The sequence below is a fragment of the Podarcis raffonei genome, chromosome 8 (assembly GCF_027172205.1).
Source record: "Podarcis raffonei isolate rPodRaf1 chromosome 8, rPodRaf1.pri, whole genome shotgun sequence".
Lineage (NCBI taxonomy): Eukaryota > Metazoa > Chordata > Lepidosauria > Squamata > Lacertidae > Podarcis > Podarcis raffonei.
This window is the reverse complement of record NC_070609.1, coordinates 62,656,833-62,670,118: the sequence shown is the minus strand read 5'-3', so window position 1 is coordinate 62,670,118 and position 13,286 is coordinate 62,656,833. Positions and strand designations below refer to the sequence as shown.

Genomic DNA, 13,286 nt, shown 5'->3' with positions numbered 1-13,286 from the left:
ACAAGTCCCTGTTTCCACATTCATTTGCATCTTTAAAAAAAAGTATGAAAAATTAACTTGTGTATTTCATCTCCATGCAGGCATTTCTAAATGTGCTTCATTTTAACATTTGGGTATGTTTTTTGAGTTGAGACCTGTCACCACCCACTTTGGAGAAGTGCAATATCTGTAGGGTAATTCTCTTCCGATCTGTGTATTCATCTGGGAGGTGCAAACGGAGTCGATTTTCTTTTAAAAATCAAAGAAACCCAGACCAAACTGGATTCCTCTCATAGAACTGTAGCGTTGGGAGGGATCCCAAAGGTGATCTAGTGCAAGCCCCTGCAATGCAGGAATCAAGGCGAAAGAATCCCTGACAGGCGGGTCTCCTTCCTTCTAAGATGCTCCCTGAGAATAGCCTGGGTTTCACCTGCCAATGCAGAATTTGTCCTGGTCCTCAATGTTTTCAAAGCCAAGATTCTTCCCTGCTTTGGTACCTGAAAGGCACCTTTTTCTTTGCAGAGGGACGGAGTGGGTGTTTCAGCTCCTTGGGATCCCATCCTCCTCCTCCTCACTTTTGGTGTTCAACCCAGCTCTCCACAGGAAAAGCGTCCTTCCCACTCGCTCCAGGGTGGACCTTCCTGTTGCTCAGGGCTCCCATGGCGCCAGAAGATGAAGCCGCAATGTTGTTTTCCGTGAAATGGGAGGGTGGTTGTCTCCCTGGAGGAATTCCAGTCACCCAGAATTTGAGGAAAGCTCAGGATCCTGAAACAACTCTCCTCTGCAAATATGTAAGAGCAGAGGGATTCAGAAGAGAGGGACGGAATGTGTATGGAAGGCATTGCAAGGACCCAAAAGAGCAGATTTAGAGCCCAGTCTCGTGTGTGTTTACTCAGGTGCAAGCCCTGCAAGGAAGGCTAGGGAGAGCTGGTAACAGCAAGCACAGCAAAGAGGGAAAGTTTCCATCTTGCCTCAGCAGCAAGAGATTCTCAGTGGCCTTAGGCACTCCGTTGACAATGGAGCGGCCTGTCTTGCCGGGGGTTGGACTGTATAACCTCTGGGTTACCTTCCTACACTGCCATTCTATGACTCCAGGACAACCTGGGAGTTCCCCTCTGCGAGCTAACAGTCCCCATGGGTGGAAATTTGCCCGGCATCTCCAGAGGAGACTGAGAGGTGATAAGAGCCACCTTCAAATATGGCTTTCACGTGGAAGGAAGCTTGTTTTCTGCTGCTCCAGAGAAGAGGACCCAAACCAATGGATTCGAATTGCAAGAAAGGAGATTCCCATTAAACATCAGGAAGAACTTTCTGACGGTAAGAGCTGCTCGACAGTGGAACGGACTTCCTCAGAGGCTGGATGGGCATCTGTCAGGGATTCTTTAGTTGTGATGACTCTTGATGACTCTTGGGGGACCCCTCCAACTCTACAATTCTGTGATTCTATGACATAAAATGCCCTTACCAGATGAAGAAAGTGTGGAAATGAGGTCTGTAGGAGGAAGGATGCCGATGACAACAACAACAACAACAACAGAGAGGCAGCTAGTGCCAAACCCTCTCCATCCTTAAGACTGTCAAGCAGCTGCAATGCCAGGAGAAAATACCCGTGACCTCCTCTCCACCCGCACGGTGACAAACAGGCCTGTCAGAAATGGTTTCCGAAGCATGTCATGGGGTCCCAAACAGAGAAAAGAGCCGTCCTTTGTACACAGGCGTATCCTTGGCAGGAATGCAGGGAAGATTTCAAAACAGGATGCAGAGAGCGATTGGCCTCAGGCAGCATTGCTGAACTGACAGTCAGGGGCTGTCTGGATGGAAGGAGACTGGCCAGCGAGCTGCCTAGGGTCTCTCTGTGGCCCTCCAAGTCACCAAGTAGCTTTGGCAGGTCTCTGATTGCTGTTTGTTCCAATTGAGCTTTAAAGAGCAGGATGGCGGGGGGAGGGATGCTCCAGAGGGAAAAGGAAAGGGATGCTTGGAAATGGAGCGCAGCCTGTTCCTGGAAAGATCTGAGGAAAGGCAAGTGAGGATAAGCCCTGAAACTGAGGAGCAATACACAACCTGGCATGGCAATTTGCCACCTAAGAATTCCCCACTTTCCCCCACAAAGCATGATTCAGACCAGCTTTTACCAAAAGAGGGGAAGAAACAAAGGTTTGTTGCTTCTGCAGAAAGGCCAAACGCCCCTTAACCGATAGCTTATTCCTCAACTGCAATCTCTCCCCTCAGAGATTTTAATCCTTATTTATCTTCCATTGATGTGGACCTCTTTCCGCTACACTGGATAGGAGGCTAAGGTTGCCAGATTTTTCAGAAATGTTATCCGCACAGGCAGTGTGTGTCTCTGAGCAGGTCCAAAGTTCTTTGAACACAGCAAGAAGCAGCCAAATGCCACAAAGGGCCGGCAGAACGCCTGACCTCCTGAAAGGAACCCTCCTTTGACTGGGCTGCCTCCACCTTCCTGGCCTCTTCCTGAAAGTGGGGGCTCTGTTGGTGGTCCTACAAATATTTCCACTGGCTAGAAAGGAAATCACGTAGGGCTGCAACCCGACCTCGCTTCACCAGATGAGATTTAGCTAACTTAATCCATTGGTTAGAATTTACAGAAGGGTAAAAAGCAAAATTCCCAGAGCAGGAAGCTTGTTTTGCTTCCATTGTTTTTGAAGAGGGGTGAAAAGAGAGAGATTGTGCCTTTAAAAAAAAAGACAGTGCAGTTTCCCTCTGTTCAGGTTTTATAAGCACTGATATTCACAATAAGACACATATCTTTTCAATGTGCAATGTTTATAACTAGCTAAGATAACCGATGAACAGGTCAAACAGCAGGAAGCATGAAAGCTAGGATGAGAAAGAAGGAAGGAAATGCAGCCGAGTTTCAGCTCATTTCCTAGACTGCTTGGGTTTTGCCTAGGAATCCACAGCACATGGGACATAGCTGCAAAAAGGCAGAGGAGCCCTCCTGAGGGACGAAAGGTGGCAATCTTGTGAGGGGGGTGCATCCTTTAGCAAAAGGGAAATGAAAATCCAGAGTTTTCCAAGGGGTGACTATTGTGCTTAGATCTCCCATTCAGAAATTGCCCTCAAAGGCAACAGACAATCTCTCCTCCCCACCTTTCTTCGGTACGGAGAAGAATTGGGCAATCCTGAAAACACCACAAAATGGTGTTGTGCAAACATGATAAAGCTGGAGGAATTTTACTGGTATGCATGGATCTCCTAATAGGTTCTGGGCTTGTCTGTGCGTTGCAGCATTTTGCTACGAGGGGCACCCAGAGAAAGTATCTCATCCTCTCCAACCCAGACCCAGCCAATTGGAGGACAGGGATGCGTATCATTTACAAAACCAAGCTTATAAACACTGGACATGCCAAAAAGGATCAGAGAATTGTAGGGTTGGAACGGACACCCTAAGGGACACCTAGCCCAACCCTCTGCAATGAGAGGTATAAAAATACTTGGAGTGATGATGGAAGAGGAAAAGAGAGAACGCCCTTATTTTATTCCCTTTTCGAACGTAAAAGGCACAATTCCTGTTCTGAAATTTATAAGCTCCTATTTAAGGGGAAAGTTAAGGCACTTTACCATTCATTCATACTGCATGCCCCCCACAAAACGTGGCAGTTTTAGCTTACAGTCCTGCTGTAAATTGGACAATTCCCATCATCCTTGACCACTGGTCCTGCTAGCTAGGGATGATGGGAGTTGTAGTCCAAAAACAGCTGGAGACCCAAGCTTGGGAAACACTGTTGTACCCAATACTTAGATTCCTGTGTCTCATACGTTTGTTTACTAGCACCCAACGAAGGGTAAAAACCCTCCGCAGACCTTCCCTGAACAACACAGAAAGACTGGTGCTTAGGTGAATGCCTGAACATGCCTTCAATTTCTAGCAATTACACTAGAAGAGGGGTGAACCACATCTAACCTGTGGTCCAGTCTTGGCCCTCCAGTTTAGCTTGCGAGGTTACTTCCCCCAAACCATACCTAGTTGACACTGCCCGGTCAATGCAGCCAACACAGGAGGATTTAACCAACCTCCCTCCATCCCTTCAGATTTGGTGCTTCAGGACTTCCAGACACTGAGTCATCTGCTAACCTTGTGATGTCAGGTGATGGACAGGTCGCCAGATTTGCTCACCTGTGACATTTGGCCCAAGAGGCCCATCTTGCTAAGCTGGGGAAAACGATTGCCCACTGCTAACAAACAACTTTATGACGATGGCAACAACATCAACAAGGAGGAAATCCCAGTTAATTTGCCCAAACTCACAGTACCAGTGGGACAGGTAGAACAGGCATCTTAAATAAGCTAATAAATAAGCTAATAAACTAATATTAAACTAATTAATAATAAACTAAGCTAATAAACTAAATAAGCTAATAAACTAAAAAAATCCCCAAAGGGGGTGGGAAAAAGCAGGGAGGGGTGGAGAGACTGCAATACCAGCTTCCTTTACCTTCCCCCATCGTGACACGAAGTTCAGTTGACTCTAGAGAAAGTTTTTAATCCCTTTTCCGTAGGAGTTGGCAACAGGGTCACTGCTTTCAGAGGTTAAGCTCCAGAGGTTAAGCACCAAATTCCTATGGTTGTTTAGTGAGATGCTCACCCACCGCATAACCCCAACTTAAGTGGGATTTTCAGGCTCACATGAATGAGAGGTTGCTTCTGGTCAGGTAACCATGTGGAAAGGCTGTGCCAAATCTGAAGATCGACAGCTGCTGGCCACCTTGTCAGAAGCAAGATTCTGCTTTGAAGGTCCCCCTTTCTTTCTTCAGGAAGTCACCAAAAAAGAATCTTAGAGCCCCAAGGCTCATCTAGTCCAACCTTCTGCAATGCAGGAATATGAATAAGGGAGGAAATGGCTTCTTATCAAAACTGAAGTTGAACAAATGAAAAGAGGAATTTTTGAAGAAAAAAATATGAAATTGGGTGAAGACATATCGGAACTGAAACTCCCATCACACTTGGCTTGTTCTATAATTTTTCTCTTACCTGGAATGCACCACAAGAAACCTGGCAATATTTAGACCATCGTTATCTGACTAGTCAATATTATTATGGTGGTGGACTCTCTTTCGCTGGAGGTTTTTAAAAGGAAGTTGGGTTTCTATAGCTGTGGTTGCAGCATTGCAGGGGCTTGGACTAGATGACTTCTGTTTAAAAGTCTCCTGCGAATAATCGTAGAAAAATTAAAATGTAGAATTTGAAGGGACTCTGAGAGTCATCTAGTCCAACCCCCTGCAATGGAAGAACCACAACTTAAAGAATCACTGACAGATGGTCCCTCAACTTCTGTTTAAAACTTTTAATGAATCCTGGATTCAGGTAGGTAGTCATATTGGTCTGATGCAGTCGAAATAAATGTTAAAAATTAAAAAATTGTCCAGTAGAACCTTAGAGACCAACTAAGTTTGTTCTGGGTATAAGAAGTTCTGAAGAAGTATGCATACACACGGAAGCTTATCCCAGAACAAACTTAGTTGGTCTCTAAGGGGCTACTGGACAATTTTTAAATTTTATTTATTTATTTAAGGAATCCTATAATTCTAAGGTTGGAAGGGATCCCAAGTGTCATCTAGACCAACCCCCTGCAATGTACCTCACCTGGATGCTAGCAGCAACACAAACCTGTACAGCTCAAAAATGGAAGACATTACACGACATGCATCTCTTTCTCTGCAGGACAAAAATGTGTGGGTTCTGTTCTATCACTGAGAAAATAACCCACAAATTTGTGGTTTCTTAAAGCAGAGAAGATCCGGAACATTTCTGCAATGTTTGGTAGGACTTTATTTCCTATGTATCAAATTCAGATACACAAGATTCTTTCCCGAGGCCAAATTGCAAAATGTGGGTATCATGGAGTGTTTGGGTTTCTTTTCTTTAAATCTATTTTCTATCACCCATCAAACTCACGTGGTAAGCCAACTGCTGGTGTCTTGACACCATCCACTTCAGCTAGCCAACCATAAGGTAGTTCATCTCTCTTCCCTTGGGCTCTATGTTGCTCCATCTGTGGCTTACCGGTACCTAAAAAGGATCCCAGGATGTGCTGACCTTGCAAATCCCTTGGCCCAAGGGGCCAGAATGGGAAAGAGGTGCCCCCAGAATTGTTTTCCCTTGATCCTCGATCCCCCCCCCCTTTTCCATTTTCTCAGAGGCAGAAAGCACAGCACTGGGAGAATATTAGAAAACATATTTTGCGATGGTATTGTCCAAAATAAAGGTAAAGGTAAAGGTACCCCTGCCCGTACGGGCCAGTCTTGACAGACTCTAGGGTTGTGCGCTCATCTCACTCTAGAGGCCGGGAGCCAGCGCTGTCCGCAGACACTTCCGGGTCACGTGGCCAGCGTGACAAGCTGCATCTGGTGAGCCAGCGCAGCACACGGAAACGCCGTTTACCTTCCTGCTGGTAAGCGGTCCCTATTTATCTACTTGCACCCGGGGGTGCTTTCGAACTGCTAGGTTGGCAGGCGCTGGGACCGAACGACGGGAGCGCACCCCGTCGCGGGGATTCGAACCGCCGACCATGCGATCGGCAAGTCCTAGGCACTGAGGTTTTACCCACAGCGCCACCCGCATCCTATTTTGTCCAAAATAGAGGGGCACAAAACTAAGGCACTTCTCACTTCCCCTCTGCTAGCCAGATCTCAAACCCAAATAAATTTGTCCAGAATTCTCACATCTCCAAAGCGCTGTGTGTGTGTGTGTGTGTGTGTGTGTGTGTGTGTGTGTGTAGACCAGATTTCACCTCTGCTCACCTACAAGAAACAAAGCCAACAATGAAACAATGGAAGCCATTGACATGGGGTCAGGAAAACCGCCTGCGTGCGATGAAATACTATCTTCAAACAAGATGTGTTTGGATAAGCCCGGTTTCGTAACTCGCTTCTTCCGATGTGAAAAAGTCACAATAACAGAAAGCAACACGGTTGTAAGTTCGGGCATTTCGACATCTCACATAAGGAAATTGTGGAATCATAGTGCTGGAAGGGACCCCAAGTGTCATCGAGCCCAACCTCCTTCAGTGAGGGAATCACAGCTAAAGATGACCACCCAGCCTCTGCTTAAAAACCTCCCATGAAGGAGAGCCCACCACCTTCCAAGGGAGCCTGCCGCTTCCCATTTTCTCATCACAAGTTTTTAGACACGCGGGTGGCGCTGTGGGTTAAACCACAGAGCCTAGGACTTGCCGATCAGAAGGTCAGCGGTTCGAATCCCCGCGACGGGGTGAGCTCCCATTGCTCGGTCCCAGCTCCTGCAAACCTAGCAGTTCAAAAGCACGTCAAAGTGCAAGTAGATAAATAGGTACTGCTCCGGCGGGAAGGTAAACGGCATTTCCGTGCGCTGCTCTGGCTCGCCAGAAGCAGCTTAGTCATGCTGGCCACATGACCTGGAAGCTGTACACCGGCTCCCTTGGCCAATAAAGCGAGATGAGCGCCGCAACCCCAGAGTCGGCCACGAGTGGACCTAACAGTCAGGGGTCCCTTTACCTTTACCTCATGTTCTCTTTGCCTACCTGGTCATTTTGTAACGTGTCTGAGGCACGGTGGATGCTGTAGTTTTCGGGCAGTAGGTGACACGGTCTGTCACCTCCCTCTGCTTACCGATAGATTTGGTGGATTCAATAATATATGATATTATTCCCCTTTAACTTGCATCCCACCCATGGCTTTTATTCCATACTATGTTTAAAAGTAGAGTCAGTCTATTATTATTGTACCAGCCTGGTGCGTATTTCTGTTGTTGTTAGCCCAATTAAAAAAAGAAAACAAACAAAAATCAGGAGCAGTTTATAAAGTATCCATATAGGGACAGTTTGCTGACCTTCTTCCTTCCCTGAGGGAATTGACACAAGTCAAGGAGTGCAGATTTCCTTGAGGGAATCTGTGGTGACATTAAGAAAAATCTGGTTCTCTCTGTTCCAAGCCCGCCACTTTCGTCCCAGCCCTCTTCCGCTTCCAGCGCTGTGCCAAATATAAACTTGCCTACAGGAAATGCCTTTAAAGAAACCAGCACCTCCCTGAATCATGAAGAAGGCAAGGAAATAAACCATCTCAGCTCATGAAAGAAGCTACTCTGCTCCGTCCTGCTGGGGAGCAGCCTTAACCCCTTGTGTCCTGCAAATGCTCATGGAACCAGTCGGGAGAAGGGAAACGGAAAACAGGATTAACCTCAAAGTTACGCTTTGGCTTACGAAAATGAATAGAAGGACGACGCTCTGCAATGTACCTTCCATTTCTTAACATGACCGTTCCACCGAAATTGGACAACTGGGTTATTTCCTTCACCAAAATGGCTAATTCTGGGTTTCCCCTCCAGTTCTGTGCTATTACAATCTTCAGAACAAAGTTGCCTGAAATTAACAATGTGCTTTAGGGTACGATTTGTTGGGTGAGGTTTCCAAAAAGCCGGATACATCCCATCTCCCAGGCAAGTGATAATTTCAATAAAGAAGTGGTCTGAACATTGATTTACTTATGATTGTCATGTAAACACTCCCATGACGTTTTCGTTCATCACAAATGTTCTGCACACGGGTATGATTATTATTATATTTATTAGTTGCTTTCCCCTCAGAAGGAAACTCAAAACAACTTACAAAAAATATAAATAAATAAGAGGAGCCTTCCTGAATCAGGCCAGTGGCCCATCTAGTCCAGCATCCTGTTCTCACAATGGCCAACCAGATGCCCCCAATGGGAAACCCGCAAGAAGGATTTGAGCACAAAAACACTCTCCCCTCCTGTGGCTTCCAGCAACTGGCCTTCAGAAGCCTTGCTGCTTCTGAGCGTGGAACGAGAGCATAGCCATTGCGGCTAGTAGACTTTGATAGCCTTATTCGCCTCCCTGGAGTTGTCTAATCCTATTTTCAAGCCATCTAGTTTGTTGGTCATCACTGCCTCCTATGGAAGTGAATTCCGTTGTTAAGCATTCCGCAGTTTATCATCTCTCTTAAAAAAAAATAATTGTTCAAAGCAGTTTCACGGTAAATTCCTATTTTTTTGAAGAGTGCCGAGACATGAGTGCACCCAGCACTTTTCCTGCCCCCTCTCTGAATTTCACTGTGGGGGTAAAAGTAGCATCATGCCAGATTATGGGAGACAGGAAGGAAGATCTCTTTCAAGATCCAGTGAGAACATTTCCTCTGCAAATGTCCCACTTCCAAGAAAGCTCTCCGCCCCCTGCTGCCACCAAACCAACGGCTTACAGATGATAAGAACAGGAAAACATTAAAGCATCAAAGATAATAATAATAAAGCAGTGGAGATAGACAAAGAGAATATAAACTTAAGCTAAAGCATTAAAAGCAGCAGCGGATAAAACCCTGAAATCAGAACGCCAGCAGGAAGATTGATATCTTCTTTATTTGGTCCTCAAAAAAGTGGGCACCAGGACGCATGATTTAAGAGAGCCAGGCTGCTGTAGTGTTGGCTAGGGTTCGAATCCCCACTTGGCTCACCTTGGGCCAGCCACTGCCTCTCAGCCTAGCCTACCTCGCAGGGTTGTTGTGGGGGGGTTAATTGAGGAGGGGGAGGGCAATGCAAGACACCTTGAGCTCTGTAGAGGCGGAAAAAGGTGGGAAGCAATAAGTGAAATAAATTATTCCACATATGGGTTAATTAAGTTCAACCTGAATAACTTGCTGTGTTTGTTGATTGTTCTATTCCTAGGATTCTCGCCAGGCAGCCTGGGTTAAAAGGAGAGAGAGAGGAGAGAGAGAGAGAGAGAGAGAGAGAGAGAGAGAGAGAGAGAGAGAGACTTCCAGGCACCTCCCAAGGTTCAGATGTCCAAAGAGCAAGAGGAGGATCTGCAGCACAAAAGGTCAGGGAAACTCTGAGGAGAGGAAGCCACAGAGCCCTAAAGCGCTGTTAATGTCGCTGCTCCCCTTTCAAATGGGACGCAGAGTTGAATGAAGCAAGACACGCAGTCGCTCCGTGACAAAGTTCGCTTCCGCATCACCCAGAGGAAAGGCAGGTGGCTGGGGTGAGGGGGGAAGCTGCTGAGCTCTCAAAACCAACCTTTCAGCAGACAGCAACCTTTCTTTTTTTAAAAAAGATGTACCAGACCTGAGTATGGAGGGAGGGAAGGGTCAACTTATGAGCCAGTGGCTAGAGTGCTGGGCTAAGGCATGGGTAGGCAAACTAAGGCCCAGGAGCTGGATCCGGCCCAATCACCTTCTAAATCCAGCCCACGGATGGTCCAGGAATCAGCGTGTTTTTACATAAGTAGAATGTGTCCTTTTATTTAAAATGCACCTCTGGGTTATTTGTGGGGCATAGGAATTCATTCATTTTTTCCCCTTCCAAAATATAGTCCGGCCTCCCACAGGTCTGAGGGACAGTTGCCCCCTGCTGAAAAAGTTTGCTGACCTCTGGGCTAAGGGCTCCTCCACACTCCCACTTCTCCTGCATTTTCTAGGCATGGGGCCGAGCGGTTTTTTCATTTTCCACTTTCCCCCCAGCGATACCTGCCGTTGACCACTGAATCAGAACAAGCATCAACCTGCAGGAAACCCAACTGACGTTTGTTCCAATTCAGAGGGAGAAAGCAGCCTTTTCCCCGGGGGAAAGCGGCGGGATGAGCAGAAGTGTGGGGGAGCCCTGAAACGTGGGGGCAAAGACCAGGGTTCAAATCCCCACTCGTTCATGAAGCTCACTGCATGCAGCTTTAGGGGCTAGTCACGGTCTTCTCTCAGCCTAACCTACCTCACAGGGTTGTTGTGGGGATTAAACAAGGAGGGGAGAACCATGCCACCTCAAATGCCTTGGAGAAACAGGTGGGATATAAATACAACAAACAAAACATTTTCTGGCACCCCAGGGGTTCTCTAGCCCAACCCCCTTTGATGCTGGAATCACAGCTAAATAATAGTTTTTTATAGTAAAGGTAAAGGGACCCCTGACCATTAGGTCCAGTCATGGCCGACTCTGGGGTTGCGGCGCTCATCTCGCTTTATTGGCCGAGGGAGCCGGCGTTCAGCTTCTGGGTCATGTGGCCAGCATGACTAAGCCACTTCTGGCGAACCAGAGCAGCACACAAAAACGCTGTTTACCTTCCCACAGGAGTGGTACCTATTTATCTACTTGCACTTCGTGCTTTCGAACTGCTAAGTTGGCAGGAGCAGGGACTGAGCAACGGGAGCTCACCCCGTCGCGGGGATTCGAACCGCCGACCTTCTGATCGGCAAGTCCTAGGCTCTGTGGTTTAACCCACAGCCCCACCCGTGTCCCATAGTTTTTTATAGTTATAGCTTAATTACTTTTTAATTATCTTTTTTTCAGCTTTCTGTATTTTATCTGCGTGCGTTTTCAACTTGTGTAAGCCACTTTCAGCCCCAGTCTGGGGAGAAGGAGGGGTGGATAAATGAATAAACAAAAGGCGTCTTCCTGACAGATGGTTTTCCAACCTCTTTAAAAACCTCCAATGAAGGAGGATCCACCGCCTTTAATGTCTAGCGACCGTCAGCAACGAATGTCTCCATTAACATGCACGCAGAACAGATAATGTTAAAGGCTGCATTCGAACAGGGACCAGGTGCCCCAGCTCAGACCTGCCAATTCCCTTTGGGCAGGAGAGGAGGCCAACCACAACTGCCCCCAGTCCAAGGTAGGAAGTGGGCTGCTTGCCCCGGGGCCAAATTACCAAGCCTTCCTTCTACATGCCCTCCTGATGCAGGGAGAGCCTCTTTCCAAAGTTCACATGAGTATTATGTTTCGGCTGGTGCCTCCTACGTGCACCAGAGGTTTCGTCAACGGAGAGAACATCTGGATCTGGATAAAATGCAGAACCCAACTGGCTTAATTGGGAGCAGAGACTCCGCAGCTCCATCCAGGATGTTTTTCCTGTACAGCTCAGAGGTTCGGTTAAGGTGGCCTCTAGGGATTTCCTGCAGTTTATCTCAGCAAGCGGAAAGCAGATTAATGGAGCAGGTTGAGGGAAGGGGACGAGCAGAGACTGGAAGCCCCTTTCCCCACCCTTATGTCTCAAAAGAGGACAGTCATTTCTAACAGAAACACCTTAAATTGTGATTAAATTATTCCCCAATGTTGTGGGGAAATGATCCACTCCAATACTACGTTTTGTTCCTGGCATGGCAATGAGAATGTTATCTTAAGAACACCAGAAGAAGGATTCATTTATTCCTCATTTTCTGTCCCTTTTTGGGGAGGGAAGGGGGAGCAACTGAGTCACTCTCTTCGATGTAACAGATCTGTGGAAGTGTGCGCAAGACCGCTTCTGGCACCAGATGACAAGTGCCGTTTCCTGATAAGCAACCGTTAAAATGGATAGTCAAACAGTGCCGTTGCTGTACGCTCCGTAAATGTTCCCGGGCACACGCTGGCAGGGTAATATGTCACTTATTAAGTGCTCAGCCAAGATAAACCAGGCCTGGTTCACTCCAAAATGAGGGACGCTGAGCAGAACAGAATCTTCTCCAGTTCCCCATGCAAAGCTGGTTCGTTCGTAATGGAGGGATTATCTCCGGGCTCATAGCTGAACTTCTGTGATCAGCAAATGAGCAGGAAAGAACCGTTCCCCCCCCCAGTCCCCCCACGGAAGCAAAGAGATGGGCCAAACCTGCCCATGTGCCAACCAACCAGCAGCTGACACAACAGTCGTGGCAGTAGCTGGAGAGGACGCCAGAGAGGTTCAGGGAATGGGAAAGCGACCCTCCCTCTGCTTTCACAACCCCAATGCTACACTTCAGTCGCCATCACTCCAAAAAGAGCCCACGGCAGCCCCAAAGGCCATTCTCAACTCATCCAAATGGTGGCATTTTTCTCAGGGCGCAGCTGTGATTGCTGCCTCACAGGGGGTTGGACCACATGAGCCTTTGGGTCCCTTCCAGCTGTACAGTTCTATGATTCTATTGACCCCCATCCTTTAGGCAGAGAGGATTCTGGGAAGAAAGATTGGCAAGACCTTGCCTTTCCCCAATGCGTGCCAAGACATTCAGTCTCGTTCCATCTTTCTCTCATCCTTGCCTCCGTGTCCTTCCCTAATCTGTCTCCCCCCCCCCCCCCGATGTTTGGGGCTACCAACTCCCATCAGCCTCCGGCAGCACAGCCACTGGACAGGGGGTGATGGGAGAGCCTTATCTTGAAGTCATCCCAAATCTGGATCCTAGAACTGGGGTGGGATGTGTGTGGAGAACTTGGCAATGAAATAACCTCTGCAGGGAGCTGCAGACATTATGTCATTATCAAGTTCCCCCACCCCCATTTAACCTAGATCGATGTTCTGTTATAGGTGTGGGGGGGTCAGTCTGGATGACACCCAGGGATCCCTTCCAAAACCTGTG

At 47.5% G+C, this 13,286-nt stretch overlaps 1 protein-coding gene across 3 annotated transcripts in view; it reads right to left on the bottom strand.

The window, feature by feature from the left end:
* STARD8 (StAR related lipid transfer domain containing 8) overlaps positions 1–13,286 on the bottom strand; it is a 66,227-nt gene that overhangs the window by 24,642 nt on the left and 28,299 nt on the right. The window contains exon 1 of one of the 3 annotated variants that reach the window (XM_053400316.1): positions 9,615–9,663. The exons of the other annotated variants lie outside the window; for them this stretch is intronic. The gene's annotated coding sequence lies outside the window, so the exon portion shown is untranslated. Of the gene's footprint in view, positions 1–9,614; positions 9,664–13,286 lie in introns of those variants that run through there. 3 annotated transcript variants of the gene reach the window in all.